General features: G+C 41.7%; 2 long non-coding RNA genes across 6 annotated transcripts in view; one reads left to right on the forward strand and one right to left on the reverse strand.

Moving 5' to 3' along the window:
- LOC147363898 (uncharacterized) overlaps positions 1-16,224 on the reverse strand; it is a 293,279-nt gene that overhangs the window by 217,064 nt on the left and 59,991 nt on the right. The window lies entirely within an intron of this gene.
- Positions 9,722-12,088, forward strand: LOC147363900 (uncharacterized). Of its 2 annotated transcripts, none has more exons than XR_015133894.1 (3): positions 9,722-9,859; positions 10,654-10,756; positions 11,465-11,603. It is a non-coding gene; the product is annotated as an uncharacterized LOC147363900 (long non-coding RNA). The 2 variants fall into 2 exon arrangements; XR_015133895.1 differs by lacking the exon at positions 9,722-9,859 and adding an exon at positions 12,005-12,088 and having other exon boundaries at positions 10,435-10,756; positions 11,465-11,650.

Raw genomic sequence — 16,224 nt, forward strand, 5'->3', positions numbered from 1 at the left:
ATTCAAGGATTTTATTCATCATCCATTGGTGGTACTAATTCTGCCCTCCCATCTTCTCTGTCCAAAAGGTACAAACCAACCCATGGCTTCCCTTCAGGTTACTCAGCAAGCTCCAGCTACAGCTAGTTGTCCTGGTCCCTGTGTGTCTGCAGTACAGCAAGTGTCATTGAGCCAGAGCATCACCCATCTGTGGGCTTCTCTGCTCAAACCTAACTTTTGGTCCTCATAACCACACCTCTGGAGCAGAGACTGATGTGGCATAGAGAGATGGAGACTACAAACGCTGCATGTCCTGAGATTTCAGTTGTATGGCCTTTCCATTCTGTGTGTACTAGATAGCTTATACCTAACTTACTCCAGCTCTTTCCTCTCGTTTCTCAGTGTGCCTTAATTTGATTTAGTAAATCATGTTATTTGAACGTCTTAATTTGGTCTCTGAACCTCTCTGTTCTACAATCTCAGGCATAGCCTGCCTGCTAGTGTGTTTGGTGGCTATCACTCCCTCAAGGTAATAAAGCTAATCTGTCCTTGGATTGGGGTTGAGACTGAATGATACAAGGGTGTGTTGCAGCAGCCTGAGACCTGGGCTGTGCTTGCCTTGGAGTCCTGCCTATGGTCCTTGCCCCAGTCTCCAAACTCTTCCTCATTCCAGTATTTTTTTCTTTCTCTTCTTTTATGATGAAAGATGACACATATAAGGGAAAGTATATAGCATATGTATCAGATTTGACAAACAATTATAACACAGACAAGTATGCAACCTCACCAACAGGTAGGGAAATTAATGACAGATGTAGGAATTAATCTTGCCCAAGACTAATTCTCCTGTAAGTGGGTCTCAGAAAACAATTTGTTTCCCGCATAGATAGCACCACAGCAATGGGCTACACTGGTGTAAAGTCAATCAATCTGGGTCGACAGAAGACTTGGATCACGGTCTTGTGACTATCTCAGGAGAGAATAATTTCTGATGTTGCAAGTCTTATCATTTGCTTGTCACAGAGCTACACTCCCAGACTCAGACACCAGCCCCTGTATATGAAGGCATGGTGCTCTTTCCAACATGGAGACTAAGCTGGCAGTGAAGGGCTAGAGCCAAGGTTCTGTCATTGGAAATTAAAAAGCCCCAAAACCCAAGGGTTACAATATTCCTCCTAGAGTCTTATCTCTGCCGATACGTGTGTGTGTCCCAGGGTCCTGCCCATGTGTCATTGATACTGTCAGCCTGTGTCTCTGAACCCAACTCCAAGAGCAATGGTCTGTGTTATGCCTGGTGACTTGTCCTCATTTGCATCTGCAAACCCTGCCAGCACCTGGACCCCTATCTTCACAAACCTTTCCCCACTCATAAACCTCGCCCTCTCTCCTGGAAATTACTACACTCCAATTTTTGTGATCACTATTTTCTTGTTTGTTTGTTTTTTAATAATTCTAACACCTAGAAATTCTAAACAACTAAGTTTCATCTCTGTGCCGGTTTTGGAACTTTGTACAGGATATGAGATATTTTATGCTGCTGTGTGTATATATAATTTATTCATTTTTGTTGCTGTGATGTTATTTATAAGTTAATTATAAGTCAAGGCTATGGTTTTTCCAGTGTTCATGTATGGATGTGACAGTTGGACTATGAAGAAAGCTGAGCACCAAAGAATTGATGCTTTTGAACTGTGGTGTTGGAGAAGACTCTTGAGAGTGTCCCTTGGACTGCAAGGAGATCCAACCAGTGCATTCTAAAGGAATCAGTCCTAGGTGATCATTGGAAGGACTGATGCTAAAGCTGAAACTCCAATACTTTGGCCACCTCATGTGAAGAGTTGACTCATTGGAAAAGACTCTGATGCTGGGAGGGATTGGGGGCAAAAGGAGAAGGGGATGACAGGATGAGATGGCTGGATGGCATCACCAACTCGATGAACATGAGTTTGAGTGAACTCTGCGAGTTGGTGATGGACAGGGAGGCCTGGCGTGCTGCGATTCATGGGGTTGCAAAGAGTCAGACAAGACTGAGCAACTGAACTAACTAACTATAGTGAATAGTGAAGTCGCTCAGTCGTGTCCGACTCTTTGCAACCCGGTGGACTGTAGCCTACCAGGCTTCTCCATCCATGGGATTCTCCAGGCAAGAATATTGGAGTGGGTTACCATTTCCCTCTCCAGGGGATCTTCCCAACCCAGGGATCGAACCCGGGTCTCCCTCATTGGAGGCAGACGCTTTAACCTCTGAGCCACCAGGGAAGCCCCTAACCATAAGTTCATTCTATTGCAGATGATCATCTCAAAGTGGAATTGCTGGGTAGCTGTTGGATGTGTGTGTGTGTGTGTTTGCATGCTGCATATGCTAAGTCGCTTCAGTCGTGTCTGACTCTTTGTGACCCCATGGACTGTGGCCCATCAGGCTCCTCTGTCCCTGGGATTCTCCAGGCAAGAGTACTGGAGTGGGTTGCCATTTCCTTCTCCAGGGGATCTTTCCGACCCAGGGATCGAACCCAGGTCTCCTGCATTATAGGCAGACTCTTTACCATCTGAGCCACCAGGGAAGCCTGTTGGTGTACTTGCACTCAATTTTGAGAAGATGATGACAGAGAGTTTACCATAGTGCCTGCACCAATTTATGCTTCTGCAATGGAAGAAAAGGCTTCCCTGGTGGCTCAGCAGTAAAGAATCTGCCTGCCAATGCAAGAGATGTGGGTTCAATCCCTGGGTCACAAAGATCCCCTGGAGAAGGAAATGGCAACCCACTCCAGTATTCTTGCCTGGGAAATTCCATGGACAGAGAAGCCTAAGTCGGACACGACTTAGTGATTAAACAACAACAAAGTCAAAGAAAGCTTTCTTATTCTACATCCTCACCTCCACTGTTATTGTCTGATTTTTCAATGTTTGACCATCTGGTGAGTCTGTAATGATTCCTCAGTGTGGTTTTACTTTGCATTCTCCTTATTTCCAATGAGGCTGAGCACCTTTTCATTCACTTATCAGTCACTTTAATTTTATCTTTTGTTAAATCCTCATTCAAGTTCCACGTACAAATCTATACTGAGATGTCCTTCTCCCATATTTCATATTTGTAGACTCTCTTTACATATTTTAGCTTTAGACATGTGGTCCTACTCTGTAGTCTGCCTTTACACTCTTTTTAAGGTGTCTTTTGGTGGACAGAGTTCTTAATTTTAATGCAGTGGGGGGAGGAAAAAAGCAGTCTCTTCCTTTATGGATAGAGTTTCTTGGTTCTTGTAAGAAAATCCTTCCCAACTATGACTTCATGAAGATATATTCCCACACTATCTTCTAAAATGCTTTATAGTTTTACCTTTCACATTTTGATCTTTAAGCCACTGGGAATTGACTTTTTGGTGAATAATCTTGCTTTTATGCAAAGTCAGGTTCTCCAACCTCCAAGCAATTTTCCAAATCCCCAGTCACCTTATAATAAATCCTCTTTTTCATCTAGATAGCCAGCATAAGTTTCTGCTGCTTTCAATCAAGAGGTCCAGCTGATAAAGTGGACTACTGCCTTGGCTCCCATTCCTGGAATCCTGCCTCTCAACCCCAGCCCAGCTCTGTGCCCCGTGACTTGAAACAGACTGTTTTTTGTCTGTGGTTTGGACCATGCCCAAAGATAGCCATACTCCATGATCTTCTGTCTTACCCAGCTGACTACTTCCTATTTCGGTACCTGCCGTGAGATTGCTTCCACTAACTCCTGACCCACTGCTCAGCTTCACCATAAGCTAAAAAACATATTCTACTTATTCTCAAGATATGAGATGAAACTGTACGCCAGCCCTTAGACACCCAGCTGGAAGAGCCTGAGGCCCACAGAAGAGGGTTATAGAGATAACATTCATAAGCCGTAGTCAATTGACGTCATCTGCTAAGCCAGACAAGTGAAAGCAGGCTTAACTCCCAGTTGGGGATTTCAGATCTTATTGCCATTCTTTGTCTCTCCTATCAGGAGACCCTGCAGGAAGATTCACACTTTACTCCTTTCCACGTGGCTTATTGATTTGTGGATTCAGTGAAATGTGCATCAATTGAACTAACTATTCCCTTTAAGTAAGGGGCAATTCACACTGTGCTGAAATTAACAGGCACAACAGAACTGCCTGTTAGAGTTCAACCACAACACAATAGGTGCACAGTGTGAGGGCAATCTGGAGATTAAATAGCTCTACTTCATCCTTAGCCATCAAAAGCCAGCACGCTCTTATTTCTGTTTCCTTTGGCTTCCTCCTTCCCCTTCCCAGACCCATACACTTCAAAGAGATTGTGTGCACTGTTTAATAGAAAATAGATTTCTTTCCCATCCTTACACTTTCTCTTTATACCTCTAGGTTTTATTTTCCTCACTATTTCTTAAATGTATAGCAAAGTTTGGATCGTTTCTTCCTAGTTGACTGCTTAATTTCACATTTCCTCTGATCAGGTCACAAAGGAAATATCAGTTAAGCCGAGCTAATAAATATACTACATGTAATCAATGATTATTGCTTATAAAAAAGGTAAGCACTGTCCTCATGCATCAATATGATTTCATTGACCTATCAGAGATATTTTTCCCCCCTTGATAATAAATACTCTTTCTCCAGTTCCTGTGACCAGTAATTATAATCCTTAGAAAATTTATAAAGTCTTTGAAATCCTTTGAAGTCCTCATCATCAGAACCACAAATGAAACAGGTAAGACCCATAGCATTATCTTTAGCTTCATGAGAAAGAAACAGGCTCAGAAAGAATGAATGTATGAGCTGAGGTAAAGCCAGGACTCAATATTAACTTTTATGACTCCTTGGCTAGTGCTTTCTCCAAGATGACGGTTCTGTATTGAAAGGTTCTCTTATGTAGCAATAACAATATTTATTTTATGAAAATTTTACCAAGAATAAAACCCACAACACTGGCTATACTCATATCTTTTTTTAGCCATCCGATTCCATTCTTGGCATCTTGAAGTAAAGTGAAAGTCGCTCAGTCATGTTTGACTCTGTGACCCATGCAGTCCATGGAATTCTCCAGGCCAGAATACTGGAGTGGGTAGCCTTTCTCCCCTCCAGGGGATCTTCCCAACCCAGGGATCAAACCCAGGTCTCCTGCATTGCAGGTGGATTCCTTACCAGCTGAGCCACAAGGGAAGCCCAAGAATACTGGAGTGGGTAGCCTATAGCTCTTCCCAACCCAGGAATTGAACAGGGGTCTCCTGCATTGCAGGCAGATTCTTTATCAACTGAGCTATGAGGGGAAGCCCCATTATTGGCATAAATATATATTCTTGGCATAAATATGCTATTATATGGACTATAAAGACATAAACTGTAATAACAGTATTAAAAATTAGCTAGGATTCTGGGAGTGTCTAATAGATCAAACACAATCTTCTTTGAGGTTTGGGGGAGTTTTTTGTTAGTAATTCAAATTCAAAAACTATCTTACTCATTATTGAGATTACTGGATTTTTCCAAACATATTTCAATAAAATGTGCTTAAACAAGAAAGGTCAAATTCCAGACTTCCATCTTTATTAGCATACAGATTGAGTAAACAAGCTCTATGCAAAAGTATTTAGGTCTTTATAACTACACAGAAGAGGCAGGGGATAGTTGGTTTCAGGGCACAAATCTGATAACACAATCTGTCCGTTTAATTTTTTTTTGAATATTTAGCTGTTAATGTCAATACTGGGTGAAGTTTCTACTGCAATAGAAATAAAGGATTTATTTAAATAAGTTTACAAGAAATGAAAGAAGAATGTTGAAGAAAATATATTGCATATGTTTATTTTTAAAACCTACTCTAATCATTCGAACGACTCTTCTGAAAGAACAAAGGGGATTACTTTTCATGCTGTTGTTTATTTAATTCATTCTTTCCTTAATTTAATTTCATTCACTTGTTAATTCAATCCCCATTATTCCTATAGTAACCACCATGTGTTCCTTGCCTCAGACTGCAGGCTATTAGTAACATGAGTGATAAGAGTAACCTCAGCGGTGAGCACAAGGAGCTAAGAGGTTCCACAGAAAAGGAACTAATCGCCCAATTGAAAATCAGGGCAAGCTTGCAAGAGATGATATGTACTCTCAAAGGACAAATGGAAGCATCCCGCTATAGTCAACCCAATTTCATAAGCTGCCACGTGAGCGTGAAAGCCTTTCTAGTTATTCAGCGGGGCGTGAAGCCAAGAGAACTAGAAGTCCATGATTTTCATGACTGAGGTCTCAAACTCCTAGGATTCCATCAACTAGTTCCAATATTTCAAACAACCTGATAAAACTGAACTGCTCTTCCTCACTCTTATTTGTTGTTTACTGGCTGTCCCGACTCTGAACGTTTATATCAGTCTAATGTAACAGCATACTTCAGAAGATAGCCCTTTTGATAAGTCACAGAGTTCCCAATAGGCTTCCCTGGTGGCTCAGCTGGTAAAGAATCCGCCTGCAATGTAGGAGACCAGGGTTCGATCCCTGGGTTGGGAAGATTCCCTGGAGAAGGGAAAGGCTACCCACTCCAGTATTCTGGCCTGAAGAATTCCATGGTGTATATAGTCCATGAGGTCGCAAATAGTTGTACAGGACTAAGCGACTTTCATTTTCATTTTTCACTTTTCAGAGTTCCCAATACTGCTCACAGAAATAACCCCAAACCTCTTTATTTTGCTTCAGTCTACTCCTCTCCTGTGTCACTCAATCTACTTTTGAGTGTTGCGCATGTTTCCTCATCTTTCTATGGAGGAGCTATGGAATGGCTTTGAAAGAACTCCTGTGTGCATGTGCTCCGTTGCTTCAGTCGTGTCTGACTCTTTGTGACCCCATGGACTGTAGCCCACCAGGCTCCTCTGTCCATGAGGATTCTCCAGGCAAGAACACTGGAGTGGGTTGCCATGCCCTCCTCCAGAGGATCTCCGTAACCCAGGGATCGAACCTGTGTCTCCTGTGTTGCAGGTAGATTCTTTACCACTGAGCCACCAGGGAAAGAAAGAACGTAAGCTTCTTGTAATTTTAATCACCTTCCCCCTTTCATACATACAAATTACCCCAAGAAAGAATAAATTCAAAATTTTTAAAAGAAATGTTTATTTTTATATAAAACAAAATAAATAAATCCCTGGAACTCCTCCATCACCCAAGATGCTGGCTGCAATAGATGCTGTTTGAGATATCCCTAACAAATCCACCCTTCTATCTTTGCTAAAAGAACCCTACTTTTGTGTGGGTAATGGGCAATAAAGTGTTCAGAAAAGATGGGCCCTTTCCCCTTCCCCAGAGACTGAACTCCAATTGGCCTCAGTCTATCATGCCAGTCATTGGCTCAAGATCCAGTTCTATTCATTGGCATCTAAGGACAGATCAGATAGGATCATCTAGAAAATATCTTTCTCTATGATAAAAAAAAAAGTCTTTTTTTTTTTTTTTTTTTTCTGCTTGTGGATGTCTTTGGAAGCTTTGGGACTCCTTTGGATAAGTATGTGATGCCATCTTGTGACCCTGAGTAGACGAGCATGAAGACAAAGTCAGCATCCTGGTTTTGGTAGAGTAAGAAGGTAGAAAGAGCCTGCATCCCAAGTGACACCAGTGATCCACTGTATAATCCTATAACTGCCCTACCTCTGAACTTCTTTTTAATTGAAATACAAAATGTCCTTCTGGTTTACTCATTTTCTAGGAGAAATTTTGCAGCTACCACTGATCTCCTGCCCTTTTGGCATGACAATATACCTAATTCCCCTACCTTAAACTTTCCTTCCCCTACAGGAATTTAGCTCCAACTCCCCACTCCCACTTACCACCCTGTCTGGATCTCTTGGCAATCTAATAACACCAAGAAAACATATAGTTCAAGCTGATGGACCCAAACTCTGCTTCTGAGTTGTCTGGCCCATCTTAGTCATTTGAGAGAAGGCAGGGAATGAAGACTCTACTTCATTATATAAGCCTTTACTGGCAAATCAGTAGAAATCACTTAGTACATGACAACCTTACTTTTGGGCAGAAAAAAAGTAGCTTAAAAGATGAAGTACATGGGTATTTTTAAATTTTCTAATGATAAACAGCTTGAGAATCACTATCATAACTCAGGTATTGATTTTGGCCTCATGAGGAAAATTTGGAAGAGATGAATCTTTAAGATCTAGCCAACTGAAACCTTTCTAAAAGTCATAGCCAATTACAATTCTGTGTAACTACCAATAAAATATTCCAAATCCAGAAAATATTTAAGGCAAAAAGCTATTTATATAGCCAAATATTAGAAACCATCTAAATAATATCCAGTGGTAGAAAATCAATTACATAGATTATGGAGCAGCTATATGATACAGTAATCAAAATAGTATTTTAGTATTTTATTAATATAAAAGTGCTGATTTGTCATATGAGGAAACAAAACATGGATAAGAAAGCTATATTTCTTATTTTAAGAACCATATTTTAAGATCACATATAGTGAAAAGATGATAAGATGAAAATATTACTAAAATGAACAGTGACTGTAACTGATAATAGAAAAATGGGCAGTTTTCATCATCTTTTTATTTTTCAATTCTTTACAAATACTCTTTTTATGAGCTGCTAGACCCAAGGTCATTGCCACATTTAGTTGATTGGCAGCTTCCTTTCAGCCACAGCCTGACACTGAGCTGGGTTTGGCAAATACTCTCAAGTAAATAAAGCATAATTAGCATACATAACACCAAACCAGATGATAACTGAACGTTTCAAACCAAATAACCCAGATGTTCCCAATTCCCATATGTTTGTTGGAAAATAAATCACCAATCTTTAACTGCTTTGTTTTGTTTTCAATTTGGAGTTTGGGCTTTAAGAAGCTGAGTGTTGAAACAATAGCAGCTAAGATTTCTGAGAAAATAGGGCAGGGAGCTCTGACAGAGGAGCACACAGACAAAACGTTTACCAAGCACCTGTCTAAACTACATCTGTGCTGGAGTATCTAAGTGCTGCCAAAGGAGCGGCCAGATTTTTAACAGAAGTAGGTCTAGTACAGTAGTCCACAGGACACCTCTACTGGTCTAGAGAGAAGGGAAGAAATACTGCCATTGACACAAGATGAAAGAATGGTTGGGTTCCATTAGGAATCTCTTTTTTAAGCCTCTGTCTTCAAGGACGGTAAAGAGTCACTTAACCAAACACAGGGACTGGGGTTTCCTAGAAGAGGCACAGCTCCTTAGCTGCCTTCTAATCTCTCACTTGCCTGGAGAAGTGCCAAGGTATTAACATTTAAATCACCAAAAAAGGAATTTGGCTTCTCTGAGTTGTTTCTATCCCATTGAGGGTATTTCTTGTTATAGCCTCGAAATTCCCAAGGGGATGGGAAACCTCACTCTATTAGTATCAGAATCAGCTTGCACGGAAACAGCTGCAGCATCCTGGAATACGAATTAGATGGGGAATCAGGAAGCCTCACTTCTAATTCTAGCTCTGCTGGGAACAACTCTGACCTTAGGCAATCCACAAAAACTCTCAGGTTCACAGATTCTTCATCTTTAGGAACCTGATGAGTTGATCTTGAAGGCCTCAATGATTCTATTTCTTATCCTTAAATGTAACCACCTGGTGGACATCTGCCACCTGGATGCCCCCAGAATCCTCCCAGAATCACCTTTTACCTTAAAGTGCGGAAATTCTGATGCTCTCTCCACACTGTCTGCAAGTTCTCTGGAAACGTATATTCTCACAGTCACCTTTTGCTCTAATTTCCTGCACTGCAGCATTTTCAGTCACCCCACTTATCCTAAGCCATATTCCTCTCTCTCTACACCTTTTCACCCCACAGTGTGACACTCTGCTTTCTGTTTTATCCACCTCTCTCTGTCCCCTTACTCTTGCCCCCTAAAACAAGCAAGGTAAGGTCTGGAGAAAATTCAGAATTGATGACAGAGTCAGTATACAAAGGAGAGCAGGCTTGAGAAAGGAGATGCAAGCTAAACAAAACATCCAGCCTAACAGGCAGGAGGATGAAATCAGGTCCAGTTATAGAAATAAAGAACAGAATAAATAAATGTAGGAGAAGGGACAACCCTTTCTTACAGAAGAATTGCAAATAATTTATGTAGAAACTATAAGGAAGGAAAAACATTTTTTCTCTCTAGCCTCCTAAGTTTTTGGACTGGGATCCTACAAACTAGACTGAAAAAAGACAAATTACCAAAAGAAAAGAGAAGTGTATTAACACATGGAGAAAGTGTGCACATGGGGGAAACTCAGTGATGAGTAACTCAAAGGATGGTTAGAATCGGGACTCATATAGCATCAGGGCAAAGAAAAATACGCTTATAGAGAAATAACAAGACAGAGGAAAAGAGTAGAGGCTTCCACAAGTAGCAAACCAGGGTAACTTAATTATGTGTGGGTTGCTTTTGCAGGTCTATGTCGGCACCTGTTTCCAGTCTTCTTGGCCATAAAATTTCCCCAGGAGAGAGAATATATGGCAGCCCTAATTTCTCTGAAGTTTCTTGGTTTAGAAATAAGGGAAGCCCTGGGAAGGCTTTTTTCTGCATCTGTTGAATTTCAAATGCCTTCAGGTCAAAATCACTCATAGGCCAAAGTGCCATGCTCAGGGTCACATATTTTGATCCCATACAATACCTTCCCCTTGAAGATGTGCAGCCTAATCTCTTCCTCCCTTCTTTGAGAGCAGGTGAACCTAACCACTCCCTTCTAAAGAGCAGAGTATGAACAGTAACTTTACAGCGCTTAAACCAGACAACCATCTCAGGGGATCAAGGTCAACATCGACAGTGGTAAGTCATGTGATGATATATGCACTTGATATGATGAGACCAAAAAAGTCTTTTACCTTTGTAAACCTCCCTCCAAAGACCTATTACCCTAGACTAATAGTAAGGAAAACATTTAGAAAATTTCAAATTGAGGAACACACTATGAAATACCTGACTAATGCTCCTCTAAACTGTCAAGGTCATCAAAAACAAGGAGAGCTGAAAAACTGTCAGAGCCAAGAGGAGCCAAGGGGGCATGACGATTAAATATAAAATAGTATCCTTAATGGATAAAGGACGTTATTGGGAAAACTAGTAAAATCCAAAATAATGTGGAGTTGAGTTCATAGTAGTGTACCAATATTCATTTCCTGCAGTAATGTAAGATGGAAAAAATAGGGGAAACTGCATGGAGGTATGTAGAAACTCTCTACACTCTCTTTGCAACTTTTCTGTGAATCAAACACCATTATAAAATTTAAAATTTAATTTTTAAAACATTCAGGTTCAAAGTCAATGTGCTGAATTTGAATATAATCAAAGTAATCCTAGAAGGAAAATAGGAGGTGGGCATGGAGACATTACAAATGTAACTACCGGACCTTTCAAGGGGACAGACAATCTACTTAAGGATGAGGTAGAAGCTGGGAAGGTATTGTCACTAGAAATTTAAAAAAAAAAAAAAAATGCAGGATTTTGCAAAATCATTGGCTCTTTTTTCATTCAAAGCGTAACATAAGGAACAATCCAAATGTCCAGAGAACCGCGGTTCCCGTTTAGAATGCCCAAGCCAAGCTGTGACCTCAGAAGCAAGCTTTCACTTCCTTCCACCATGGTTAGAACAGCACATTGCCCTTGAAAAGATTTTGAGGAAAACCAGAAAGCCCTGAAAAAAAATATCTCGCTGAAACAAGGGTAAGTGACAGTGACTGACTGGCTTGAACAATGCAAGATTAAGATCGTGCCTGAGGAGAAACTGACAGAAAAAGCCAGGTGGGAACCTGACAAAAATTACCCTCTGTCTCAGAAAAGAGTCTGGGTAGAAATGTCACCTTTTCACTCAAGGCCTTGGCTTCAGGCTCTCGTCAAGTCACATTGACTGGAAGGAAAAAAAAACACTTTTCCAGCTATAAAGCCCACAGCTCTGCTCTGCTCACTGCCTTTCACACTGACTGACTGGAACGGGAACTCTGTGGGCAGAACCGGGCCAACTGGGCCTGAGGAACAATGAGAAAAACCAGCTGCCTCTTCTCCCTTCTCTATTCCCAGGGCCAGGGCCACATCCCGAAAAGGAGCAAAAGCCCTCTGACCTTCCTCAGTTGATACACCACCAATCACAAGCCCACCTGCAGCAGTCAGCAGATTCCCACATCTGCTCGTGCCCTAAACCTAGCCCAGGAGCAAAGGACACCAACTTAAACCCTTGAACATGGCCTGAATCTGACCACACGGCTGCACTTTCACTGTTACCTCAATCCTCCACCTCACCCAGACTTCTACAATAACCTTTTTCGCCTTTGGGGTTCTCCAGGAGATTTCTTGTCCTTTATTATGCTCGGGACCCCTCGGCATTCTAGAATCAGCAGACTGGAGTCATTCATCATTTTTGGAAAATTACGACCATATCTTCAACCGAATCCCAATGAAATTTTCAAGTTATGCTTCATCCTATTTTCTTCATGAGCTCCTGGAACTCTGACTGGATTCCTGCTGGGTGCTGTCATTCTTAAAGTCTCTTTTATGGTTTCCAACTCTTTGCTGCTCTGCAGGCAATTTCTTTAGCTCCATCTTTCAGTTCACTAATCCGTCCTTTAGTTATATCTAATCCCTTTAGTTTATATCAACCTTTGATTTGAATTTCCATTACTATCTTCTTCAGTGTATAGTAGCCCCCCCACCCCCCGTATCCAAGGTTTTGCCTCCGCAGATTGAACCAACCGTGGACTGAAAATACTCAGAAAAAGAAATTCCAGAGAGCTCCAAAAAGCAAAACTTAAATTTGCTGTATACCAGCAACTATTTACATAGTATTTACATTGTATTAGGTGTTGTAATTAATCTAGACATGATACAGGAAGACGTACAAAGGTTATACGCAAATTCTACACCATTTTATATGAGACTTGAGCTTCCATGGATTTTGCTATCTGCAGGGGATACTGGAACCAGTCTTTTGCAGACATCTAGGGATGACAATACAAGTTGTTGACTCTTTTTTCAAACCTACCAAATCAAAGTTCCTATTTTCTGCCTACCCTCTTATTACTTTAAAAATTAAACATACTTATTGTATAATCTGTATTTGATCATATCTAGGATCTGTATTTTTTACAATACAACTCTGTAGTTTTTTATTCCTATTGACTCATGGAAGCTTTTTTTTCCTGTCTTTAGGACTTTGAGCTTATAATAATATTGTACAATTTTTGAGGTTGGATTTTAAGTTGCACTCTTCCTGGGAGTGTTTGTATATATATTTTTCTGGATGTTGTTGTTCAGTCATTAAGTCGTGTCTGACTCTTTATGACCTCATGGGCTATAGCACCCCACACCCTGCTGTCCTTCACTATCTCCTGGAGTGTGCTGATACTCATGTCCATTGAGTCTGCAATCCTATCTAACCATCTCATCCTGGGATGCCCCCTTCTCCTTTTGCCTTCAATCTTTCCCAGCATTAGGGTCTTTTCTAATGAGTCAGTTCTTCACATGAGGTGGCCAAAGTATTGGAGCTTCAGCATCCAATGAATATTCAGGCTTGATTTCCTTTTAAAGTGAAAGTGTTAGTCGCTCAGTCATGTCCAACTCTTTGTGACCCCATGGACTGTAGCCCACCAGGCTCCTCTGTCCATGGGATTTTCTAGGCAAGAGTACTGGAGTGGGTTGCCATTTCCTTCTCCAGGGGATCTTCCTGACTCAAGGATCGAACCTGGGTCTCCCTCATTGCAGGTAGATTCTTTACCGTCTGAGCCATCAGGGAAGCCTTAGGATTGATTTGCTCTCTTTGCAGTCTGAGGGACTCTCAAGAGTTTTCTCCAGCACCACAATTCAAACGCATCAATTCTTCGGTGTTCAGCCTTCTTCCAGGATATTGGGAGTCTAACTAAGTAACTACATTTTAGGTTTCAGAGTTTCAAGTCATCTACACTATTATGACTTCAGAGACTAAATCTGCACAGTGTAGGCTACGATCAGCAGTTCTCAGAGTGAGGGAGACTTTTTAATTTTCAGCTATACCTGGAGCCAAAGTCAATACAGATAAGTGTCTCAGCACCTCTTCCTGTGGGGTGGGGGGGATGGTTTCCCTAGTTCACTCAGTGAGGTCATTATCCCTTGAGGCTCCTAGCTTTGTGCACAATTTGCAGATATGACCCCCTACCATGCTTTTGCTTGACTAAAATGCAAACCATTGGCTGTCAAAATGGCAGATAACACAGTACACCAGGGCCAACTCTTGCCCCAGAGCCTGCTTATGCTGTGGATTCATATCTACTTTCTGACTTGGGAATAATTCCATTATTTTCCCTCAAGCTCAGCCATAGATTAAAGACAATGAGACTTATTTTTTAATATCCACTATTTTCAAGCAGGCTATGCAAAGAAGGCTTTCTGTGAACTTCTCATCTTTCACATAGTTCCAATCGCTTCCTAATGGGTCCCTGATTCCACCTTCATCTCATAAAATCCATCCTCCACCTGGCAGCCAGAGCTATCTTCTTAAACACCCCAACAAAGAGAGGTAATTAATAAAGCTCTCGGAGGCTATTTTCAGAATCTTATTTGCTAGCATCGCTCTTCTCTTCTAGGTATGCTTGAGCAAAGAGTCAAGACTACGCACTGCACATTAGTGTCATACATAACCCAGCTGTCAGCCTTAGACTCTCCCAAATCTCTCAGCTTGCTGACTTTCCTTGTCCTTTAAGATTGGAGTTAACACTTAGCTTATAGTGCTATCCCTGCACTAGCTTTTGAGAATCTGAGGGCAGGGGTCTCCAGCCTCTGGGATCTAATGCCTAATGATCTGTTGTGGAGCCAATGTAATAATAACAGAAATAAGTTCAGTTCAGTCACTCAGTCGTGTCCGACTCTTTGTGACACCACTGACTGCGGCACGCCAAGCTTCCCTGCCCATCACCAACTCCCAGAGCTTGCTCAAACTCATGTCCATAGAGGTGGAGCAGAAATAAAGTGCACAATGAATGTAATGAGCTTGAATCATTCCAAAATCACCCATCTCACCTTGGTCCATGGAAAATGATCTTCCATGAAACTGGTTCCTGGTGCCAGAAAGGTTGGGGGCCACTGTCTTAGAGAACTTATTTTCCTCATCAGCATCTCAGGGTCCACATTCCTGCACCTGCTGAGTTCACAAGCTCTGTCTTTCACCTTACCTCCTGAGTGTATTCTCCCTCCTCTGTCCTCAGGACCTGGGAGGATCCCACCCCAAACCTGTAATTCTCTAGCATATCACTGGTAAGTCATTTAAAGGACACAGCATTGAAAAGATGAGAGTGCCCCTAACCTCCCTATGCTGCTGCTAAGTCACTTCAGTCGTGTCCAACTCTGTGCGACCCCATAGACAGCACCCCACCAGGCTCCTCTGTCTCTGGGATTCTCCAGGCAAGAATACTGGAGTGGGTTGCCATGTCCTTCTCCAATGCACGCGTGCATGCTAAGTCGCTTCAGTCGTGTCCGACTCTGTGTGACCCTCTGGACAGCAGCCCACCAGGGTCCTCCATCCACAGGATTCTCTAGGCAAGAATACTGGAGTGGGTTACCATTTCCTTCTCCAACCTCCCTGTATTATAGATTAAAAAAAAAAAAAAAAACCCACCATTTATTTCTGAAATGTCACAAGTTACTGAAATAAAAAGGTTTATCAAATTTTCATCTTGGCAAACTAAGAATGTGTTAGTGAAAATTAAACCTCTCTATCTCTCAATATCTCAGAATGTTCATACTAAGTAATGCACCAAGTCAATGTTACATGTAGAGGATAATCCTGAAGGCTCACGCCAGTTGGAAAGTTGAGCTGGGAAATTCATGTCCCTTCTTCACAAGGATAGCCTGGCCAATAATTTTAATCTAAATAATCAACACTAATACCAGATATCTCTGTTCCCAGGGTCCCTCGGCTGCCCTCCCTCACAGAATGACTGTCCTCGTCACCCCACCCTCCACTTACTGCATCTTGGTTCTGCCCCATGGTCAGGCCTCCAGCTCCTCCATTGAACACCTCACACTCCTCCTGGGGCCACTGCTCATTCCAAACACTCATAATTATCATTAACTCTAGCGAAGAACCATTTATCCGATTCACAGCAAGTCTAGATTATGCTCAGAGGGACAAGTTTTCGATATCAAAGACCCCCATTACTTTGCATCCCAAAATAAAACCAGGCTCTCCCTGAGAAGAATCCCACCCTCAACCACCAACAAACAATAGCAACAACAAAAAAAAATCTTTTTCTTTCCTATGACGGCAACTCAGT

The sequence above is a fragment of the Bos grunniens genome, chromosome 10, assembly GCF_055505025.1.
Source record: "Bos grunniens cultivar Pamir isolate PY7600 chromosome 10, Bosgru_T2T1.0, whole genome shotgun sequence".
Taxonomy (NCBI): Eukaryota; Metazoa; Chordata; class Mammalia; order Artiodactyla; family Bovidae; genus Bos; species Bos grunniens.